Genomic DNA, 25,974 nt, shown 5'->3' with positions numbered 1-25,974 from the left:
TACAGCAGCCATTGATATTTTCCTACTAATCTGTCCATAACTCTGTAATGTTTGTATTGTTCCTATGCTATTTCATAAATGGATGTATGTTTATTACTATGTGTTTCCTACAACAACCATTGAGAATAGTCAATGAATATTCAATTGGTCACTCACGTATAGCTCTATTTATTTTCTCTAGGAACCACTTTGAAGATACCAAAGTATAGTACAACAACCTTTGATAATCTCCTACCATTTTTGTCTGTCACTATTACTGTTTATTTGTTTTCCTGAGAAACTATCTTGTAGATAACAATATGTAAAACAACAACCATTGATAATTTCTTACCACTTTGTCTGTAATTTGGAAAGCCCCCCTGTTACTATGTTATCCTTCTTTTACTCTTTAAAATAATAATAAAAAAAAAAAAAAACCAAATGACACCTACATCTGGAAGACATCTCTCAGAAGTAGTCATCTTCTAAGGGTTCTAAATACTAGGAATAAAGTTACCTGCCATAAGCAATTTACAATCATCAACCCATGAATTAAACTAAAACACATATATAAAAAATGAAAAGAGATTTAAGCAAGATGTAGCCCAAGAATTCTGGCTCACCAAAGGCAAATCCGGGGGGCAAGCATGTAGGGAGTGGCTTAAGCTGGAAATCAATCACACATGCAGGACTAAGACAAGGCTGGCCCCGAGAACAGGGAGAGCTCCTCAAGCCATGTAAACAAGCTGTTCCAACTTGCAAACAGGTTCCTAGGCATAGAGGTTGAAACTGACATCAAACTCCTGAGTGTATAAATAAATGCTCTGCAGTTCTTGGACAGTTCTTTTCCTCTCATCTGGAAACAGGGCTCCAGCTGGTCTCAGCTTTCATCTCTTGTCTTTATTTCTTCATCCTCTCACTGTTTTTCCCTGGGAACATCATAAGTCATGCCAGTTCATGGCAAATGGCACTGAACAAGAACTCTGGTAATGAAAAACAGTGGATGAAGGGATGCTTCTCATTCTGCATGCAATAGGGGAAAGAAGTGCATTGGTAACATCAGTGTTCAATATAGCAGTACATTGGTATTGGCATTTCATCAGGTGTAAAACTTGGGGCAAAAATTTCAACAGGACCTCAAAAAAAAGGCTAAGAAGCCAAAACAAAAAACATAGACATGGGGCATGTGTAGACATGGGCAGAGTCTCAAGAACCACAGATGTATATAGACACATAGAAATGTATATAGAAATGTTTGTTATATTCTTGGCTCCTGTATTTACTTTTTATTACAACTACAAAAGATTTGGCTTGGAGTACTATTTTAAAATAGAGTCCAGAGCAAAAAAAGGAAGGTGGAACAAAGGTCCCACTAATAGAGCTTAAACCCTTTAGCTTTGCTCAATCAAATAAGGAAGAAATTATGGGAGACAAAAAAGGAAATTCTTTTGAATTGTGTGTGGCTGGCTCAGAGTGGCATGGCCACACCAGGGAGATAGGCACAGGCTGGGTGCAGGGAAGGCCTCATACTCTGGTTCTAGGCAGACTTAGCTGGGATTTCCTGGCCACCCTTGAGCCCATGCACTCTGCGTAGCCATGGCTGCTGGCACACACCACAGGGAAAAAGGCTGAGTGTCACGGGCCAGGTAGGTAGGACATGACTCTGGCATGCTCTGGCTCTCTGTGCCACCCATGTGCACACTTCTTGCACCAAAAGTTTACATGGCAGTGGGAAATCCAGTGGCCTGAGCAGGAGTGGCAGCCAACATGCCCAGGGCCTAGGGTCTTCCAGTGGTGGCTAAGACTGCAGAGGTGACTGCCACATCCCCTGGGGAGGGAGAGGTGCGAGTGATGGAGCCCATCCCCAGCAATAACGCAGGTCAATCAAGCTGCCACCACTTGGACAGCCCACCCAGCTCAGATGGAACAAAAGCTGCAGCCAGAAGCAGGAACACAAATACAAAAAAAGAAATCAAGGTTATGATCCAATTTACTTAAAACCCTGCTCAAATCACCCAGACTCTCGTATCACTCAATTGGTCATTCTTCCCTTGGCAAAAATTGAAAAATCTATAAATAAGGAAAGGGGATCCAAGGATTTTGGGTCTTCTGATACCTATTGGGATCAACAAATTAAACAAAATCATCCTGAGATGGAATTGACTATTGAAGGAAAAATATGTAAAGGGCTTTTAGACACAGGTGTGGATGTTTCAGTTATTGCCCAACACTACTGGCCTAAAGCATGGCCTCTAGATATGGCCACTACAGACCTTCATGGGTTGGGCAGTATTTCTCATCCTAGCAAAAATTGTAAGGTGCTGACCTGGATGGATGCAAAAGACCACTCTAGATATTTCTCAGCTCATGTTCTCACCCATATATCAATCAATCTATGGGGTCATAATATATTACAGGACATGGGGACATTTTTGGTTAGTCCTAACTCCTTGGTGTTCTCTTGATCCCGATAAAGGTTAATTGCCCATTTTCCTTTTTCAGTTGTATGGCTTATGGTCGTTAAACTTTATCTTAAAATTTTCTTTAAGTATGTTTGGTTTTTGTTTTCATGTGAAGTGGGATATTCCTAAATTTTACTTTGTATAGAAAAGCTTTGGTAATTTATAAGTAGGTGTAAAAGTTTAAAATAGGATCTCAAACTATTGAGGTTTGAAAAGCTGCTTAATTTTAACATTCTTAATGTCAGGCCTAGTGGTGGCCTGCAAAAAGGTACAAACTATTACTCTTTTTCATGATGCTGTGGCAGAACTGGTTGCACATGGGCAAAAACGTGCTGTTCAGCACTTTGGTTGTGAGGTGCAAACTCTTTATTGTTCCTTTTCCTTCAGTTGGACAACAGTTTTGGCAATTTTGTCCTCTTGGAAATCTACCTTAATTTTTCTGGTGTTATTGTCACTATCCTTCAGACAAATTAATTCAATTTGCTTCCATTTTCACAGATGGATCATCTTAGAGTAGGGGCTTCCTCTTCCAAAATATAGGATACATGTTTCTCCCATGTGCTCAAAATTCAATTACAATAGCAAAAGGGGGAATCAATCCCTCCCACCTCAGTAGGCAGTGTATACTATTACAATACAATCAGGTAAAGCAAAAAATCTAATTTGGGGTTGAGGATATGATCGTATATTTCCAGAACATGCTGTCCAGCCATATTATGAAACTAGATCTGCAGAAGTTCATTGTACCTTCCAAAAAGCTGATGCATACACCTATGGCATGACACCCTGAAGGCAGTTCTACAACCAATGGACAAGGATGAGGCTACATCTAACCTGGAGTCAACCAAAGGAATTAACCCGGAATGCCAGGACATGATAAACCAAGTACCAACTATGTCTGAGTAGGTGATAGAGCATATAGAGGTAGCTGAGGTAAAAGTTACCAGTATTAAGACAAAACAAAATTTAAAAGTATATATTAATTATACATAAAAGATTGTATTCCTTCCAAATTCTTCTTCTAAGAGATCTAATTGACAAACAACAAAATCTGACTAGTCTATGTATAATTTTAAATTTCTAAAACTGTAAAAAGTTACTATAATTCAATTTGGTCAAACGTATATTTGGGTGCACTCTGATTTTGTGAGATCTTTGTTTGTTCAACATGTTAAGCTGTGTACTTGTTATTTGTCTGTTTGTCCAATCCATGAATAGCTGTTCCTTTTCTATTTGAGCTCACTAATTTTTTTTTTTTTCCTGCTTTCTTTTGCTTTTTTGGATCATTCGTTCATAATACAGTTTGGGTTATAGACTTAAAAGCATGCTTCCACCTGGGTTACTAGCTTGTCTAAATGATATCAAAATTGGTTTTCTCACAGGTCGTCAAAAAATTAAAATAGTTAAACAAAAATCCCTTAGGGTGGGAGAGATTACTGGTGAGGACTCCAACTGGTGAACAGAGAAGCTGACAACTTTTGTTCATTAATAAGGAGCCCTCAATGATCTCCATAGCCTTATGAGAGATACTACCAATAATTTGGTCATGATCAAAAGGTAAAGTTTTCTAGAAAAAATACAAAAATTAAAAAAGGTGCTCATGGTCCAAAATTAAATTAAGATACAAAGGTTTTCACATTTACATGACATTTCATTACTGTTAATCTCATGGTGTATTAAATGTATTCAAGACTCCAGATTTACAGTTCTTCCAAAATATAAAATAAAGATTGCTTATGGTGATAAGACTTTTCTTTCAGATTCAGTCTTCTACCCTTACCAAAAAACTTGTGATGTACATCTCATTAAAGGACAACAAATTAGGTAAAAGCCTCTGATGTATTAGAGATGATTGGTTAAGAGGGTTATATTATATCAATATGAAAATTTAAGTATGTTACAAAATATCATAATTATCATGATGCAATGTTACATATGGTTTGGATTTTTAAATTTCTGTGTAAAAATATGCAACTGCTGTATGTTAACATTCTATAGGGATTTAAATATTAGAATATCCATAGCTGTTGGATAATAATGTAGCAGCAACAGGGCTGACTTCCACAGAAGACCAAAGGACTCTATTTAGGGCAATCAGAGTTTATTGAATTTAGGCCAGCCACCATACATCCCCCACTAACAAGTCAGGAAATGTCAGCCCCATCCTCACCTTTGTTTCAGCTTTAAATACACTTTTCATTTCTATGGTAACAGAATGGAATGTTGCAGCCATTGACTCAGGTAGCCACACATTATTTTTCTTGTTCCATGTGACCAGGTCAGGCCCCAGTCATGAGCCCAACCACAATGACATTAACATATTACCCTATTTTGTTCTGTTTGTTCTCCCTTATTAGAACCATATATTTTCTTTATGGCTACAATGTTTAGCTAGAGCCAAGGAAGGAAATGAAACAACCCAGGTGGGGTGATAGATGGTTATCTGGGCCCGGGTGTTCTTTGTCTTTGAAGAAACATTCCAGGGCAAAGTTAACTCTTCACAACCCCTCCAGGATGTTTCTCAAGACACATTTTGAGGTTTGTACTAAGACTAAGACTATTCTAATTTAAGAATGATATGCTAAGAGTTGCCATCCCCTCCTTTCCCCCCTCTATGACATATTTTTCTTTCTAAGAAATATAAAAGTGTTTCATATGATGGTGGCCTAGGCTCTACTTGATATGTAGCTGAGTTTTCCCTTAACATCATTATACTGCCTTGTTCTACACTATTTTGTATCCGAGTTTTTATCCAACTCATCAAACAATGTCCAGCAGTGAGAATGACTAGTATAGTGATTATTGGCACTGTAATCCCCACGATGAGGGTAGTTAGCCTTGGGCTCCAGCCAAAGAAGGAATCATACTCATGATATAACCTTTGTCTTTCTTCTGCCTCACGGTCTAGCTTATCTAGGGTCTCCATGATGACTCCTGAGTTATTAGCATAAAAACAGCACTCTTCACCAAGGGCTGCACAGAGTCCTCCCTGTTTCATATACAATAAATTGAGCCTACTTCTATTTTGTAACATTACCTCTGCCAGGGAGGTTATCTGATTGTGTAGTTGTTTTACCACAGTCTGGACCCCAGCTACATTATGTTCTATGCCCCTGGTTATCCCATAAAGTCTTTGAAGGCTGGTCTTTGAATGCTCTGGGGCCCCTATCCCAGTGGCCAGGCTCCCAGCTCTGCTTACTCTGGCCAAAATAGGCAATAAAGCAGGGGCCACTCTTTTTACACGACCATGTCTTTCTTGAATAAAAACTTCAGAGAAAAAATGGCGGTCCTGTAGCCTTCCCTGTATGATTTGCACTCGGGGAATTAACATGACTAGCAGGCAGGGGCCTGTCCCAGTCAGCCATTGTTTGTCATCTAGACACTTAAAAAGCCCATTCATACAGAAAAACCATGACCCTTGAGGAGCTCGGTAAGTGAGATTTTGTGGAACTGATTTGCTGCAAGTGACTGGATTTTGCCCTTGCCCAACACAGAACCCTTTTCCATACACTGTTTCTACCATAGAGAGAGGTAAAGGTTCCTCCTCCTCTGTGGAACACATTGGTGAGCTAGGTGTTACAGAATTCGGGGCGGCCACAGCCTCATAAAATGGTGGAGTAGATCAAACACACATCCAACAGGCCTCAACTAATTTAGGGGTAGACAAGTTTAACAGGTGATGAGTCTCACCAAGTACCTGATAAATCTCTGATCTAGCTCTCAGCATATTTACATTTGTAGGGTCAGCCTTTTGTGTTGTGGGCTTAATATCCTTGATCCCTGTGGTCAGGGGGTGTTTTGGTGGTCTTGCTTCTGGGATGATTACTGGGCTGGTGTCCTGAATGTGGTGTAGCTCCTGGGACATCACTGGAAAAGGGGCCACTGGCATCCAAGGGGTCACCTCTACTCGGGTGATTTTAATGAGTATGCCTGGGTCATATCCAGAGACCCAATTAAGAAGCATACGTACACCCCAAGTGAGCCCAGTGGACCAAATTGGGTCATCAATGTTTTTTAAAACCACTCTGATCTGTAAGCAAAACCCTTCCGAGTACCCAGTGTGGCACCCAGCACGCTTTTCCCTGTACACTTGAATATATTCATCACTCTGTATCCATGATCCCCCATTCCCCTGGGGACTGGAATCATCAAAGGCTCCCCCACAAAGCCCGATTGTCTCACAACCCCATCGTGGGCAATACACTTCTGTCTCTCTATCACAATTGCCCCCCGCTACCTTTGGACATATGTACAGTCCTGACTTGACTAAGAGCATGTCAGGATTAATATCCCCCTATTCACGGGAGTACTGGCTGATCGCTTGCTTTTGGACCTCGCAAGCAGGGAAGGGATATTTTGCCGGGTCGGCCTTTGCCTTCCAAAAATGGGTATTCCACATCTTACAAATCGGAACAATGAACACCACAGCTTGTTGAGCACAGGGGAGGTGTAGGGAGGAAAGCACAGCATGGCTAAGTCCAATAGAGTCCATCTGAGGGCGCTCAAGGGTGTAGTTGCAGAGGTGCTCTCCTTGCTTTGTGAGACTGGAGGTCCAAGTTGTTCTTCCTACTGCAACAGTTGAAAGGACCAGTGTTGCCCAGATAAACTGATTCATTGTGGTGCCTGGGCTGGAACTGTCTTTTTCCTGAGCCGTTCAGAATGCTGGGGCATGCAAGGTCTGGGAGGTGACAGAGCTGGCGAGGCCTCAGCAGTCCACCTTTTCACTGATGAGCGGTGGATCCACAGTGTGCAACCTGCAACTTTAAGAGCAGTGGGTGTAATTAAGATTACATCATGTGGCCCCACCCAGCTTGGCTGAAAAGGTTCTTTCTTCCAACTCTTAATTAACACCTGATCCCCAGTCTAATAGGAGTGTACAGGGCTATGAAGAGGAAGGGGATGTCACTCTAACACAGTCTACTGAAGTCCCTTCAAAGTTTTTTGCAGTGCCTGCAGCTGTTGTTGTAGGTTCAAAGTCCCAATTTCTTGTAATCCCTCCAGTATGGGTATCAAGGGCAATGGCCTCCCAAAATGGATTTCAAAAGGTGTGAGCCCATCCTGGTATGGGGTACAATGGGACCGCAGCAAGGCCATTGGAAGCAGAGACACCCAGTTTGCACCCATCTCTTGACACAGTTTAGACAAAGTGTTCTTTAGAGTGCAATTCTGTTGCTCCACTTGGCCCGAACTCTGAGGCCAATAAGTGGTTTATAGCTTCCATTTTAGACCTAAGGTAGCAGATAGGCTATGAGCCACTCTACCCACAAAAGCAGGCACATTATCTGAACCTACCATCATGGGGAGCCCATACCAGGGAATAATTAACTCCTTTACTGCCTTCGCTACTTCCCTGGAGATTTCAGTCTTTGTCGGCATAGCCTCTACCCATCCCGAGTAGGTGCAAAAAAGCACCAGCACATACTTCCTGTTGCCAACTGTAGGTTTGATTTCGGTAAAATCCATCTCAACGTCCTCAAAATGAAGGGTCCCTTGTCAATGGACACCTGATTCATGCTGTGGGCAAGAAACTGGATTGTTACTAGCACAAGTTATACATTTACAGGCCACTGCCTCACACAGAGTCCAGAGTCTAGATATGTAAAAGTAGCAGCCAAGCAGTTCTGTCATGGCTGTTTTGCCTAAGTGAGTCTTGTATAGTTCTCGAATCACAAAATATCCCAAGTGTTCTGGTAAGAACACTCTTTCCCTAAGCAGCACATGCCATCCATTCCTCTCTGTTGCTCCTTCTCATCTGGCCCAGGGTAACTCAGTCTCAGAGTACTTAGATGGCTGAAGAAGCAGTGCCACCATGACCCAAGCTTCTGGCAACAAATCTTCCATAGCTGCTCATTTTGCTGCCAAGTCAGCAGCTCTGTTACCTCTTGCCTCCACTGACCTGCCTTTTTGATGATTAAGGCAGTGTATTAGTGCCACTTGAACGGGCCACCACACAGCCTGAAACAGGTGTAAAATTTCCAATGAATTTTTTATGTCTTTTGCTCCCAAGGTTAGGAGGCCCCTCTCCTGGTAAATGGCGCCGTGCACATGCAAAATGGCAAACGCATACCGGGAATCTGTGAAAACATTCAGGCTTTTGTTTCTTCCTAAATCTAAGGTCCAAATGAGGGCTACCAATTCAGCCTTCTGGGCTGATGTCCCTGGGGAAGTGCCCCTGACCAGACAGTCTGTTCCACTGTCATGACTGCTGCACCTGCCCCCTGAACCCCTTCTATTACCACACTACTTCCATCTGCAAACAGGACGAGATCAGGGCTTAGGAGGGGAGTGTCCTGCAGATCAGGTCTTGAAGAGTACACAGCCTCAATGGTTTCTGCACAGTCATGTTCCAAGGGCTTCAGTGACATCGGCAAAAGGGAAGCAGAATTAATGGCCTGTACAGTCTTAAGAGTCAGATGTGAGTCCCTGAGGAGGGCCCCTTGGTCCTGGGCCAGCCTGGTACCAGAGAGCCATTTTCCTCCAGGGCCACGCAGCAGGGTTTCCACTGCAAGGGGCACAAGCATACTCAACTTTTGTACCAAAGTTAATTTATCAGCCGCCTTTACTAAGACCACAGCAGCCACAGTAGCTCACAAGCAAGATGGCCATCTGGCCACCACATAGTCCAATCTTTTAGACAAACAAGCCACTGGACACCTCCATGGTCCCAAGGTCTGAGTCAAAACTCCCCTTGCAATCCCTTCCTTCTCATGTACAAACAGCTGAAAGGGCTTTGTAATGCCTGGTAAAGCCAAAGTGGGGGCACTCAGCAGCTCTTTCTTTAAGTCCTCAAACACCATTTTTCATTCCAAGTTTCAATATAAGGGGAGGTTATTTCCCCATTTCCATGCTTCATATAAGGGTTTAGCAATAGTAGCAAAGTTTGGTACCCACAGATGGCAATATCCCACTGTTCCCAAGAATTCTTGTAGCTCCTTTCAGGTCTTTGGCTCCTTTAGCCCCTGGATAGCCTGGGTCCAGGAGGCTGAGAGGGAACGAGTTCCCCCTTTTAGAATGAACCAGAGGAACTTTACAGTTTGGACACATACCTGAGCCTTCTTCTTAGAGATTTGATACCATTTACCCTGTAATAGTTCCAACAGCCTCTTTGTCCCACCTTCACAGGCTTCCTGGGTCTCTGTGTCTAACAACAGATAATCTATACATTGTAAAAGGGAAATGCTGAGGTTGCTTTCCCCAAAAGGTACCAGGTCCTTTGATAAAGCCTCTCTGAAGATGGTGGGTGAGTTCTTAAATCCCTGAGGTAATCATGTCCATGTAAGCTGGCATTTGCATCCCCCTCTGGGTTCTGCAATTCAAAGGCGAACAATTCCTGGGAAAAAATTGATAAGGGAATACAAAAGAAGGCATCGTTCAAATCTAACACAGTATTACATACTCGATTAGGCAGGAACAGGCTTAACAAGGTGTAGGGGTTAGGTACAGTGGAGTATAAAGTCACTGTTAGGGTATTCACAGCCCTTACGTCTTGAATGGGTTGATACTCATTTGACCCTGGCTTATAAACTGGGAAAAGGAGTGTTCCACAGGGAATGACATTCTCTCAATATTCCTGCTTTGAGAAGTCTCTCAATGTGAGGCCTTATACCCTTCCTGGACTCCATAGTCATAGGATATTATCTCAGCTGGACTGGCTTAGCATGCCCCACCAGGTCTACAATTATGGGAAGGATGTGGGCAACTAAGCCAGGCAGGTTGTCTTCCACCCAAACTTTAGGGAAGAGTTGAGTCCATTCAGGGAAAGCCTGGTATCTCAGGTTGTTCCACGCTGGCATCTACTAGACAATATTCTTCTTGGAAGAGAGAAGACACAGTTAAGACATGAGCTTCCATGGGGTGGCCATTACTTCTGCCCATGGCAACAGCCATTCCTTCAGGGGAAAAGGAGATTTCTGCATGTAACTTTCGGAGGTCTCTGCCCAGTAGAGGGAAAGGACAATCTGGCATCAACAGGAATGAGTGATTATGTGTTTTCTCAATTGAACCTGTTGTGGCTCACAGAAAGAATATGAGGACTTCTGATCAACTGCACCCTGAACTTTTACACTCTGATCCAAAAGAGGGGCAATTGGCCATGTCACCACAGATAGATCTGCCCCTGTATTAATCAGAAAACTTACAGGTTTTCCCTCAATCTTTGCCATTAGCATGGGTACCCCAGGGTCAAAAAACAGGGACCCTTGCCCCCATCAATCTGATTTATCCACCACATTCATCAATAGCACATCCTTTTTCCTTTACCTTTCTTCTTAAACAGCTTTGGGCACTGTCTTCTAAAATGAACCTTTTCCTTACAATAGGCACATTGGTCTGGGTCTAAGGGGGTGCAGTGGCCCCCTCCAGGTCCGTTCTTTCTTCCCTTGTCATTGAGCCCAAACTGCCTCCTTTTTACATGTAGCAGACATCACTTTTCTCCTGTCTGTATTTCCATTCTAAATCTTTGCTGTTATGAAACACTTTCTGGGCTATTTCCATCAGTTCTGTCAAGTTCTTTCCTGCAAATCCTACTAACCTCTGCAATTTATGACATATATCAGGGGGTGACTGAGCCACAAAGGCTTAACTGAGGGTATGAGCATGCTCAGGTGCCTCCAGATCGAATGGGTTGTACATTCAGTAGGCTCCCATAAGACACTCAAGGAAAGCTCCAGGACTCTCATTTGGTCGCTGCTAGACCTCTGCTACCTTATGCAAATTAGTAGGGTGGCATGTGGCCACCAGAAGCCCCTTCCTTAGGGCCTGGTGATGGTCTTTTAGAGCCTTCATCCCTCCCTCAGTATTGTAATCCCAGTTAGGCTCTTCCCTGCGTAAAACTCGGGCCACCACTGCCTCCCCCTCCTGTACTGTTCCTCCTGTCTCCAACCTTACTTGTTCCTCTGCCGCTCTCTGGATTCTATTTCTCTCTTGGAGGGAAACAGAGTCATGAGGATCTGTTGATAATCATCCCAGGTAAGCGATGTGTCCTGAACACTGATTCTAGGAGTGTAATTATGCTTGTGGCTGTTCTGTGAAGGAGGGATTTTGATTTTTCCAATTATATAAATCACTAGTAGAAAAAGGAACATACACCAGTGTGAATCATCGGAGGTTTCCCCCTTGCTCCACTATTACTGTCTGTCTAAGGGGTGGAACTGTAGCTGCATCAGAAGAAGAAACCTTCTCAGCCCCTCCACCCCCTATAGACACAGGAGAGGGTTGTCAATACTGGTGAGATGGGCATGTAGGATCAACACGCTGGCATCCATTGCTTGCTTGAGATCCTGAGGTGTGTTCTTCTCCACCTCAGTTGTGTGCAGGACATACCTCTTCTGGGGCCACTGCTCTGTGAGCAGGACAGGGTGGTGGCAGTATGGCACTCAGGACAAAAGGATCATTTTCCTCCAGGGCTCATGGCAGTATAGGGGGCCTGGGCCCCAAGGACTTTTCTCTGAGGATCAATTGTTCCCTCACCTGGCCAGCCCACCCTGAAGGAAGGCCATTCCCACTTACACAACATGCTAAGCTTTTGTTTAGTCATTTTTAGCCCATATTTATTTTTAAACTTATCAAACTTTCTGATCATGCAATCCAGCACAATTGGTTTGCTGTCTGTGGCCCCCATAACAGAAATCCCCAAAAAGTTCCCACTCAATCCACGCTCCACACAACAAGCAAAAGTATAAAACTAATGTAGTTTGATACAATAGCAGTGATTACAGCAAAATGGAGCAGCTGTGCTGGTTCAGGATCTTTCCAAGCTTGCAAGTAAACAACTCCCAGGGGCAGAAAAGGCAGGAGCAGGACAATCAGGACTTCTCTGGCCCAGGTAACAGATTCAATTAACCTCAGGACGCAGGTGCATCAAAGGATGCAGATGCATTGGGGTCAACACAGAACGGACCATTCAAACAGGCAGACAGATAGGACAAGTGACAAAACCCCAGGAAACTAATTTGGTTCCCCTCCAACTCGTTTTGCTAATTTGAAATTTTAGACTGGTTTTGACAAAAACAAATGCAGAGACAACCTCTGACCAAAGAAATGACTCAGCATAACAAACTTCCCAGGATTTCTTCCCAATAAAACAAACCTCTCTCAGCTCTCATCAGAGAGAGAAACCAAACCTCTCCAACCTCTTGCCCAAGACAGAAATCAAACGCTACCTACCCATGTCTGGGAGCAGGGCCCTTCCAAACCAAACCCAGTCTCATTACAAATTGAAAGAATTAAAAGCCAATTAGGTCTTACCCAGTCGTAGGGTGTGACTCTGTCCCTCTTCATGGCTGCAGCATCCAGTCCCCAGCTGCTGCTGGACAGTGAGCTGAACTCAGGTAGGGCACCAAAGCCACTCAGAAGCGATTTAAGGGCCCAGAGGCCAGAAGCCCCCCCAATACGAGGGTCTTGCCTGTGAAAAATCCCGGACAAGCCCCCAAATGTAGCAGCAAACAAGCTGACTTCCACAGAAGACCAAAGGACTCTACTTAGGACAATCAGAGTTTAATGAATTTAGGTCAGCCACATATATTCCTGACTAACAAGTCAGGAAATGTCGGCCCCATCTTCTTCTTTTTTTCAGCTTTAAATACATTTTTGATTTCTATGGTCACAGAATGGAATGTTGCAGCCATTGACTCAGGTAGCCACATATCATTTTTCTTGTTCCATGTGACCAGGTCAGGCCCCAGTCATGAGCCCAACCACAGTGACATTAACATATTTTGTTCTGTTTGTTCTCCCTTATTAGAACCATATATTTTCTTTATGGCTACAATGTTTAACTAGGGTCAGAGAGGGAAATGAAACAACCCAGGTGGGGTGATAGATGGTTATCTGGGCCCGGGTGTTCTTTGTCTTTGAAGAAACATTCCAGGGCAAAGTTAACTCTTCACAACCCCTTCAGGGTATTTCTCAAGACATATTTTGAGGCTTGTACTAAGACTGAGACTATTCTAATTTAAGAATGATATGCTAAGAGTTGCCGACCCCTACAATAACAGTTCCATTTTATGTCCTACAGTGTTTGATATTTAGTTAAGATAGTAATATTACACTTACTGCCTCCATTACAATGTAATGTCATTAATCTTTTCTTCTAGATCTTCAACAACTGAATTTTTTTTTTGGGGGGGTTATCTTTTTGAGACAGGGTCTCACTATGCAGTTCAGGCCGGCCTTGAGCTCACTTTGTAGCTTTGGCTATCCTCAAACTCACAGTGATCCTCCCGAGTGCTGGGAGTATAGGCATGAGCCACCACGCCCAGCAACAACTGAGGCCTGGGAAGCAAAATTAGAGAGATAGATAGGCTAAGAGCATAGCCAATATTTTGGTCCTAGCCCTTCAAAGTAATGGGGATAGGACATAAGAGAACCTCTGGTGCAACCTGGTTCAGTCCCTGATCATCTGATCAAGGAGATTGTGGGGCCACAGACGAAAATTATTCAACAGTATATTGTGTGCCTAAGGAGAGACATGAGTAGAAAAAAATCTCCCAAGATTTGTAGAAAACGACTGGGTCAAACAATGGCCATGACTCCTTCAGACAGCTGACACTGACAGAACTAAGAGGTACTGTACTTGGTTCAAAGGTAAATCCTAAGGAGACTTAACTGATCTTGTTAGATAGCAAAATTAATACAGGTCTCATTAACTTGGTCTTAAACATCTGACAGAAAAATATAACCACAATATGTAGAAAACAATGCCACAGTAATATGTTACCTGTAAAAAGATGAAATCACTAACAACTTCTGACAATCACCAGCTATACTGGTAACTCACTACTGTTATGGGTTAATGGACTGTATAGGGTTAAATTGCTGAATACAAGTACCTAAAATTTTTGGACGGGGAATCTTTAGCCTAAATGAATAAGATCACTCAGAACAGAAAGGTTTTAAGAATGAGAAGGTCTTCTACAGAGTTCTCCAAACACAGCTCTTCCAACTTCAACTGACCACCCATAACTTGCAACTAACAAACAGGAAAGGGAGATGTAGGGAGCAGCTCAACCTGGAAATGGATCACATGTGCAGGACTAAGGCAAAGCCAGCCCCAAGAACAGGAAAAGCTCCTTGAGCCATTCAAGTTGCTCCAGCTCGCAAACAAGTTCCTAGGTAGAGAGGCTGAAATCGACATCAACCTGCTGAGTATATAAATAACGCTCTGTAGTTCTTGGGCAGTTCCTTTCCTCCCACCTGGAGAGAAGGCTCCACCTGACATCAGCTTTCATCTCTTGTCTTTATTTCATCATCCTCTTGCCTCTTCTCCCCCAGAAACATCAAGAGCCATGCCAGTTTGCAGAACAAGGAGATGAAGCAATTCAAAAGCCATCCAGCCAGGTGTGGTGGCACAGGCCTGTAATCCCAGCACTTGGGAGGCTGAGAGGCTGAGACAAGAGGATTGTTATGAGTTCGAGACCAGCCTGGGCTACAAAGTGAACTCAAGGCCAGCCTGAACTGAATGGTGAAACCCTGTCTCAAAAAAAAAAAAAAAAAAAAGCCATCCACCTGGATCTTCTAAAGTGCTAACAGTGGAAGTAATAAAGCACTGAATGAGAACTAGAAAAAAAAAAAAAAAAAAAGCAGAAATAATTTCTCAGATAACTACGGCGATGAGTACCATAATGAAAGACAGTAGAACAGATACACATTAAAAACCAAAAGAGGAGCTTAGGAAAATAATGAAAACCTTGAATCCCTAACATAGGAAAGAAATACAATTCATGAAACACATTGAAACACATATCCACAAGAGTAAAAATTCCACTGAAAATGTAGGCAACTGAATGAGCCAATTTGAGGACAGAATATCAAATACACAAGACAGGAGTGCAGTTAGTGATCATAAAAAGAAAGATTTCTGAAGAATAGCAATGGACCAGAGAAAATTGATCCAATAGCTGCTACATGGTGAAAAGAAGAATAACATCTAATTTTTTTATGGACTAATATTTATCAGAGCCCATAAAAAAGCAGGACATACAACAAAGAGAAGTTTGGCAGAAAACTTCACAGAAGTAATGATCTAAAAGTTCTCAAGTAAATAAACAGAATTTGACACACAGGTAAGGGATGCAATCATCAAAAACATCTACACCAAGGCATATAATAGTCAAGATTCCAGAAATTCAACACAAGAACAGAACATTAAAAGCTCTTTAAAAAAAGAAAGAAATTGCCTACAAAGTAAAGCCCATCAGAATCACAGTATACTTCTCAACACAAAACTATCTTTCAAAACTGATGCAGAAATGATATATTCCCATGACAAAGAACACCAGAAGAAATTCATGACCATCAAACCAGCACTCCAAAATGTCCTGACAGACATTCTAGAAAGAAATAGTGTGGAATATTCCATGAACCCCAACAGAATGAAGCCACCAGGCAAGATGAATAATCAAACAGAGGGAGAGTAAATGGGAACCAGCTACATGAAAATAACATGAAAACAGTAAGTCAAGACATATTAGATATAGCCATCAATGCAAATGGGCTCATAACAGCAGCCCAGCTGACTTCCACAGAAGACAGGATTCTATTTAGGGTAAAGAGAGTTTATTGAAATTAGGCTGGCCACCGTACATTCTCCAACTAACAAGTTGGGAAATGTTGGTCTCATCCTCTTCTTTGTTTCAACTTAAATATACTTTTGGTTTCTATGGTAACAGAATGGAATGCTGCAGCCACTGACTCAGGTGGCCACACATTGTTTTTCTTGTTCCATGTGACTGGGTTAGGCCCTGGTCGTGAGCCCAACCATAATGACATTAACATACTTCCCATACTCTGTTCTGTTTGTTCCCCTTTTTACAACCATACACTTTCTTTATGGTTACAATGTTTAACTAGGACCAGGGAAAGAATGGAACAACCCAGGCAGGGTCATAGATGGTTAACTAGGCCCGGCTGTTCTTTGTCTTTAAAGAAACATTCCAGGGCAAAGTTAATTCTTCACAACCCCTCCGAGATGCTTCTCAAGATACATTTGACACTTGTACTAAGACTAAGACTACTCTAATTTAAGAATGATATGCTAAGGGTTGCCATCCCCTACAGTCTCATTTCACCAATCAAAAGAAAGACCCTGGGAGAATGTATCAAGAAACAAGATTCAACATTATGCTACATATAAGAAATTCATAGACTGAAGGTCAAAGGATAGAAAATAATATTCCATGCCATAGCAACTCAGAGAAAAAGCATATTCTATTCTCAGAAAATGTGAACTTTAAGCCAGGACTAATCAAGAGATAAAGAAGATCACTACATCCTGGTTAAGGAAACAATCCAACAGGAAGAGATAACAATCATAAATATATATGCACCAAATACAGGTGTACCCAACTATACTAAAACAATTAAAGATACAAAAAACTAAATAACCACCCATACAACTGTAATGGGGGACTTCAATACCTCACTGTCAAAATAAAATAGATCAACCAGACAAAAAAGCAACAAAGAAATATAAGAACTGAACCAAACCCGTGAACAAATGTACTTAGTAGATGTCTGCTGAGTGTTCCAGACCATATCAGAATACACATTCATCTAACCTGCACATGTGATGTTTTCCAAAACAGACCACATAATTGCTCATAGAACATGCTTAAGTAAATGCAAAGGAATGGAAATTATTCTATGCACATTAGCAGAGCATAGTGCAATGAAATTGAAAATCTATGGCAAAAGAAAATATAAAAACTACATAAACATATGGAAATTAAACACACTACTGAACAACCAATGGGTCACAAAAGAAATTAGACATTTTCTACAGTCAAACAATAATGCCAATACAACATACCACAATTTATGGACACAATGAAACTAGTCTTAGAAAGGAAATTTATAACAGTTAATTCCTATACCAGAAAAACAGAGAAAGTTCATATAAACAACCTAATGTTGAACTTTAGGGCCCTAGAAAAAGAAAAGCAAGTCTGGACCATGGCTCATATGGGGGGAAAAGTCATAAAGATCAGAGCAGAAATTCATGCAATGGAGACTAAGAAAATGATACAGAGAATCTATGAATTAAAGAATTGGTTATTGGAAGGATTAAATAAAATTGACAAGCCTGTAACTAACCTTATCAAAAAAAGGGGGGGGGGGAAAAGACCCAAATCTATGCAATTAGGAATGAAAAGTATGAAATCATAGCAGACCCTGAAGAAATCCAGAAGGTCATCAATACCTATTCAGGGAACCTGTATTCTACAGAGATGGAAAACAGAAGAAATGGACAGATTCTTAGATACATATGAAGTAGCAAAAGTGAATCAAGAATATATAAAAATTCTAAATAACCCAATATCACTGAATGAAACTGAAGGTGAAAAGACTAGGTTGGGATGGATTCACTACTGAATTCTGTGTGTCAGTTGTGTTTTTTGTCTTTGCAGTTTCTTTAAGTTCTTTTTTTTTTTTTTTTTTTTTTTTTTTTTTTTTTTGGTCCTGAGAACTGAACCCAGGGACTATCAGTTCCTAGATAACCATCCTACCACTGATCTAAATCCCCAGCCCCTTGCTGCTGAATTCTAATAGAAATTTAGAGAAGATCTAATGCCATAACTCCTCAAACTCTTTAATGCAAGTGAAAGGGAAGCATTAGACCCACATTCGTTCCTGGAAGCAAGCATTACCTAGATACCAAAACCAGAGATAGATGCAACCAAGAAAAAAGAGCTACTGGTCAACCTGCCCAATGAACGTAGACACAAAAATCCTCAATAAGATATTACTAAAGACAATGCAGCAAGTCATCAAGAAGATAATACACTATGAAAGTAGGATTAATTCCAGGGATGCAGGGATGATTCAATATACGCAAGTGAATAAATGTAATACACCATATTAACAAGAGCCAAGGACAAAAATCATATGATCATCTCAATAGATTCTGAAAAAGTGTTTGAGAAAGCCCAACATCCACTCTTGATAAAATCCTACAGCAAACTGGAATAGGCCAGGCATGGTGGCGTATGCCTGTAATCCCAGCACTCAGGAGGCTGAGGCAGGAGGATTGCTGTGAGTTCAAGACCAGCCTGGGCTACAAAGTGAGCTCAAGACCAGCCTAAACTGCATAGTGAGACCCTGTCTCAAAAAGACAAAAAAAAAAAAGAAAGAAAATTGGAATAAATGATCTTACTCTCAATAAGATAAAAGCCATGAATAACAAACCAAGAGCCAATATCGTACTAAATGGATGAAAACTGAAAGCTTTCACTCTACCATCAAGAAAAAGACAAAAATGTCCAGTATCACCACTCTTATTCCACATAGTTCTGGAAACATTAGCTAAAGAAATTAGACAAGAGAAAGAAATAAATTAAATAAGAATACAAAGCAAAGAATTTGAATTATCATTATTTATGGATGACTTGATACCCTACAAAGAGCACAAAAACTCCAAGAAAAGACTTCTAGATTTAATAACCAAATTCAATTGCATGGCTAGATATAAAGTCAATAGTCAAACATCAATAGCATTCATGTACACAAACAGCAAACTCACTGAGAGAAATTAGAGAAGCAACACCATTCACCATAGCATTCCCCCCAAAATGAAATAACTAGCAATCAACATAAAATAGGAAATAACACATTGAAGACTATAGTACTCTGAAAAAGGAGATCAAAGAGAATATCACAAAATATAAAGATACCTCATGTTCTTGTGTGGGAAGAACCAATAGTGAAAATGGTCATACTGCTAATATTGTACAGATTTAATGCAATCTCAATCAAAATAGCAATAGCCTATCTCACAGAATTAGGAAAAAACTATCCTATATTCATTTGAAACCAGAAGAGACCTAGAATAGCAAAAACAATCCTGGGCAACACAGGCAAGGAGTGGGTATCACATTCCTGAGTTGAAATCATACTACAAAGCTACTGTGATAAAAACAGAATGGTATTGGCAAAACAAACAATCAAAAAAATAAACCAGACCCAAGGATAGATGGAACAGATTAGACAATGAAGAAACAACTCCAAACACACAGCCATCTGATCTTTGACAAAGGCGCCAAATACATTCACTGGAAGAAAGATAGCATTCTGAAGATTAAAACTAGACCCATCTTTCATATCCTTCACCATTTTCAAATCTAGCATTGAAATTGATCAAAGATCTAAATATTAAAACAGAAGTGCCCCGGTCTGGCCACAGCAGGTCCAGGAAATTTCTGCAGGAGGGATCGACATGGGCAAGGAGACAAACACCACAGACACCAGAGGTCCTTCTGGTGGGACAGGGGAGCAAGCCTCCTCTGACACAGAGAAATATTTTTTGCTTTATTATATACTTTTGCAATTACATATGAAACTCTTAAGATACAATGAGGTTTCTAGTTTAGTTACAGATTCAGACATGGTTGACTGACAGTCTGCCCACAACCCTAGCAGGAAATCAACTTTTCTAAAGCATACAAAAGGAGGCAAAAAGATCAGTCACTAGGTGTTCTTGATTAGATATAATTTTTCATGTTTTTTGTTTGTTTGTTTTTTTCTGGTACCAGGAATCAAACTCATGACCTCGCGCTTGCCAGGCAGGCACTGTGCCGCTGAGCTAAATCCCCAGTCCCCATGATTAGACATAATTTTTCAAAGAATTGTTCACTTGTCTACTGGACAACAGGACCCACATTTACAATATCTCCATCTAGAGCCAGTTCAGCATACACAGGGCCTTCACCTAATGTTTTGCTACACACTGAGGTTTGTGTAGCACTCCCCTCCCATTCTGGTGGGTGAACATTGCCACACAGGAGGTACGGGACTGACGCAAATCTCTGTGGTGGCTCTTACTCCCTCTTTCAACCCTGAAAGGGTGCCTTTTATCCTGGGCTCTGATTCCTTAACTACTTTCAGTTCGGATCCTTCAGGTCCTCAACCATCCTTTATCAACAGGGCAGCAAATATCTGGAAAGCTATGATTAGTATAGAGAGTAGAGAGAGGCTGCACACCCATTCTATATGGTGCCTGCTTTGCAGCTATCGGCTGCCAGTCCTGACTTTGTCACTATCACTGGAAAGTCTCTGGCACAGAAGCACTACAGTTGTTTGAAAATAGAATAGATAGAATTCTCAAAGGCACTGGTGTAGGCCAAAACTTTATGAACAAAATTCTGATCACACAGGAACTATCACAAAAAATCAATAACTGGGATCTCATCTTATTAAAAAGCTTTTGCATAGCAAAAGAAACTACCAACAGAGTGAAGAGGTGCTACCTACAGTTTGGGAAAAAATTTACCAGCTGTTTCTCAGAGAAAGGACTAATATGTAGAATATATAAAGAACTCAAAAAAATCAGATCCCACAAATTTAAAGACCCAATCCCAAAACTGATATCTGAAATAAACATATACTTCTCTGCTGAAAAATCAGAAATTGCAAATAAATAAATAAATGTTCAACATCACTGGTCATTCAAGAGATGCAAATTAAAATAATGCTGAGATACATCTCATTCCAGAAAGTATGGCTATTATCAAGAAATCAACCAATAACAAATGCTGCCAGGTTATGGGGATAAAAGGAACTTTTCTCCACTGATGGTGGGAGTGTAGACTATTGCAGCCACTGTAAAAATCAGCGGAGATTCCCCCCAAATTAAAAATAGCCAGCCTGGGCTACATAGTGAGTTCAAGGCCAGTCTGAACTACAGAGTGAGACCCTCTCTCAAAACTAGACGCTGTCCTAAAACTAGAAGTTCTGTTTGACCCACCTCTTCCCCTTCTCGGTATCTTCTGGAAAGAATTAAAACCATCATATCACAGCAATATATGCATACACATGTTTATAGTGGTATGGTTTATAATAGATAAATCTTGGAAACAGCCCAAATGCCCATCAACCAATGAATGTATAAAGGTGTGGGTATTTTTTTATACAGTGAAGTTCTACTCAGCCATACAGATGGATAAGCTTGACATACTTCTAGCTAAATGGATGCACCTTCAGACCATGCTCTCAAGTGAAATAAATCAGGCACATGTATTGCAATATTCAGTGTTTCTCTGGTGTGACATCTGAAAAGTATAAATAAGGACCAAAATGTGCAATAGATATTGAAAACTGGGAAGAAAATTTTCAAATAATAAAGGGAATAAGGGAGAGGTAAGGGGGAAAGAAAAGAAGGGACAAGAAAAGAGAACAGAAGGTTGAAAATAGACACAAAGCTTTTGTAAATAAGGATAAGAGGGGTTGAAGGGAGGTGAGTGGAATGGGAATAAAAGAATCAAGACATATCATGTACACGTACAAGTTCCCTATGATATCTGTGATCATTATGTATATCTAAAATATACCAATAAACTTAATTACTTTAAACAATAAAATAAAATGTACTGGTAAAAAACAAGAAAACAAAATAAATTGAGGAAACGGTATCTGAAAAAGTTAAGAGATTTATCTCCATAACGACAATCAACTAAGATGTGGAAAATGGGGAGGGGCAACCAAAAAGAAATTACCAGAAGGCAGCAGGAAAATGTTCTTTGTAAAAGATAACATCAGCAGAGACTTAGACATTATTGAAAGGCCACAAAGAAGTTATACCAGTGCAGAAAATAATTGAAACAAATCCTTTTTCCACAGATTCAATGTGTGTTTACCAATAAATTATGATCAAATAGACAACATCAACAGTCTGCCTGTTTGCTAGAGGTATAAACAGGTAGAATTACTGATGTAAGTTGTGCATGGAATGGAAAGTAATTTTGAATATGCTAAGATACTTGAATGTCTCTGAAACCATGGTGTTATTTCAATGTGAGCTAGATAATTTGTGAATATTTCAAACACTGCAAAATGCGGAAAAAGTTAGGACACAGGCCTATGGTGTATCATAATAAACAACAAAAAATGGAATTATGAAAAATTCCTAATTAAAATAAATTACTTTAATTAATAAAATCCATCCTTTACAATAATATATGAGGATTTCTTTCTATAAAAATATTGGCACAGATTGTGAGAAAAAGCAGAGTATACAATATTATCTCCTTTCATGGGTGACATTAGAAGTTTATTTATAAGATTTATTTTAATTAGGATGAGAAAAACAAGAAACTAGAGAGATTATATAAAATAACCAAAACAACTAAACCAAAAAAAAAAAAAAAATCAGTAAAAAATTAACATATTTCTTTACTTTTTCTATTTGTTTGTTTCTTCATTTCCTTGTTTTTTGAGACATGGCCTCAAAATGTCCTTCAGGGCAGCTTTGAAATCACTATGTGGCCCAGGCTGGGCTTCAACTCACAGTATCCTGCCTGCCTCAGCCTCCCAAGTCCTGGGATTACATGCATGTGCCACCACACCTAGCTGCACATTCCATTATTAATGAGTTACTTCCAATGATAATTTTTAAAAGTATGAGAATAGAAAAGTAAACAAAACCCAACACACATTCTCTATGGAAAAAAACCATTTTACATAGAAGAAAAGGATAGGTTGTAAAATTAGAATATTATTTGGACAAAGGAAATAAGCTCAAGATAGTCACTCTACACTATTTTGAATATAGTTAAGAACATTGTAATTTAACTTATTGTGAAAAACTAATTTTTAAATTACTAGATGTTAAGAGAAAGTTTTGTTATTACTAGAAGCAAAAGTGCAAATGCACCAATGACTTGTGAATATGATGACCATTTTATGAAATATTATGAAAAAAACTGCATTTCAAAAAATGCATTTAATTAGAGGATTGAGTTTTGCAAAAACTTCTAATGTCACCCATAAAAGGAGATAACATTGTCTACTCTGCTTTTTCTCCCAATCTGTGCCAATATTTCTATAGAAAGAAATCCTCATATATCATTGTAAAGGACAGATTTTATCAACACCTACCAATAGTCATTTACCACCAAGAATTTATGCAAACATCATTATAAAAACTTATCAAGAAATTCTTTTAATATCTGCAAAGTACTCAGAGACAAAAATACTACACAAAATTAAAATAGGACAGCAGTGTGTAGGGCAATGCCGGCAATCCTAGACCTTGGGAGTTGAAGTAGGAAGATCACCACTAACACTTGGTCAGCCTGGGATACATAATGAGTTCAACATCACCTGCATTACACAGTGAAACCCTGTCTCAAAAACCCCTAAGAACAAATTTGCAGTGGATGATCTGAATATGTAGAGAATAATGTAGAGACTTAGATTAGATGGTGTACTATTCTGTAAATTCTTCATATTACATTCACCAGAAAACTAGATTTATAATGAAATCTAGTGAATTAACTACAAATATGACAGAAATCTACTTCAATCCCTTCTGAAAAACAAAGAACAGCCCTGTATTTTTCAAATCTCACATAAAAAAGAAAATAGAAGCTTCCCCTTTTCATTTTTTTTGGAGGGACACACTATAGAGTTACAATCACTTAAATGTGAACAGGAGACAATATATAGAAATATTCAATTTATGATAAATGTCAAGAAATATTTCTGCTTTATTCTAAACTGAGATTTGGTAAGGCTGTTAACACAAATCAAAAGGAAGAGGTGACGGATCAGCTATTTATGGTGGTAAATTGTGCATTTGGTAAATAGGGCCGAGTAAATCTGATTTTTGCATCCCAAACATTCATAGGTGCACAATATGCAGTTATAAGACAAAACTATGAAATAAGAAACTGTAAACTACAGAAGAAAGTATAAGAAAATGATTTGCTGATCTGGGAGTGGTAAAAATGTCAGGTATAAATCTGTAAAGCCACAAAAATTAAGCTGACTTTGAAAAGATGGAAAAAGAGTAACAGGACTTCTGTTCAGCAAAGAAAATCATTGATGAAATTAACTTGCAGATAAAAAGTCATATGAAGTATTTTCATTCTCTGCAAGTGACAAAGAAATTCCTGGAAAAGATTTTATTTAAAAAAATTATCCTCATCACAAAAAAGAACATATGCTTTAAGCAGATAACCAGAAGGGCTTCAACAGGAAAGGGAAAAAAAGAAGGTATAAAAGAAAGGAGATACAGGCTGGGCACAGTGGCACATGGGAGGCTGAGGCAGGAAACTCACCCTGTGTTTGAGGCCAGCCTGGGCTACATAGCGAGTTCAGGCCCAAACTGAACTGCATAACAAGACCCTGTCCAAAAGAAAAAAAAGGAAGGAAGGAAGGAAGAAGATATAAAAGACAGGAAAAATGAATGTCAGCTCAAATTAATAAAATTCAGAAGTTAGACAAAGTCTGGTATTGGTGGCTAAGAAAAATAGGACTGCTGCCCATGGGTAGTGGAAGTGTGGACAGTCTATGTGAGATTTTAAATGAATGTACACTCTGAGCACTAGCAAACATGCTCCTGAGTGTCTATGGTATTTTCTCACATCTATTTCTAGGGCAGCAAGAAAGAGAAGGCCTGCTGTGTAATTGCATCATTGACAGAACTGGTAAGGCCTGCTTTCGCATAACTTTGGAAAAGACAAATGAGGTATCATAGTACATCCACATGTTTTCTGAAGTATGCAGTCATGAGTGGATGAAAATGCCTGACTTAACTAGATGCAGTGCACACATTAAGTCCTGAATGACAGGGGACCCTGAGAAGGCAAAAAAGACGCCAAGATTTGCCATCTCTCTAGATCTGCACTCCTAAAAGGGTGAGTTGAACTCAAAATCTGTGCATCATCTTGGCTGGGCCCTATGGCCTATTCCTATGGCCTTTCCAAGGTACCAACATGAGAGTGTTGTTCACAGTGTGTGGGGAATTCAGGAGAACCTCAGGGGAATTTCAGGGGCTGCAGGAAAAAAGAGCCCAAGTCATGGAGGTGACAGTGCTAGACAGATAGGACTTCAGCCCCTTAAAGGCAAGAAAGAGGCAGTGGGAAAACAGGAAAAAGTGGAGTAGAAAGCCATATACTTGCACCCGGGGGTAAGGCAGTTACACTGGTTCCCAGAATCAGTATAAATTTAAAAATAGGAATGGAAGTGTTTGTTCTTCAGCAGTATACATGATTGGTGTCTTGTAGCCAAACTGCTCAGCCCTGGTCGGTTCAATGACAATTTCTATCCTATTACCTTGTCCTGGTGAAGCAAGACAGACAGTATGACAAGAGTGGTGCACTGCTCTATAATACAAAATAAGTAAACAGTGAAACCATACTGAGCCAAATGAAAACCAGAAAAAACTCAAATGAGAGCATTTTTATCCAAAGAGTACTCACATGTCCCAGTTCAGTGCCTCCTAAAAACCTGACTAATACAGCTACTCAACACCAGAATCCAATTAGTTCCATATGCTACAGAAAAACACTTAACAGAGTTGATAATGCATCTACACATGCTGCTTGAGTAACCAACGGAAGGTAAATCAATAAACACAAAAACAGTTGAAAATAAATGCCACTGAAAATTCATTGAAAACACCAAATCGAGAAAACACTATTATTAAGTTTTATTATTAAGCCTTGTTATTATTGAGCCTTAAAACCGGACAATATACTTACCCTGAATTGTACTTTAGAAAATTTATGTAACAGCCTATTGTATAAGAAAATACTAAACA

The sequence above is a fragment of the Chinchilla lanigera genome, unplaced genomic scaffold (assembly GCF_000276665.1).
Source record: "Chinchilla lanigera isolate Chin_1 unplaced genomic scaffold, ChiLan1.0 scaffold00082, whole genome shotgun sequence".
NCBI lineage: Eukaryota > Metazoa > Chordata > Mammalia > Rodentia > Chinchillidae > Chinchilla > Chinchilla lanigera.
This window is presented reverse-complemented; position numbering follows the sequence as displayed.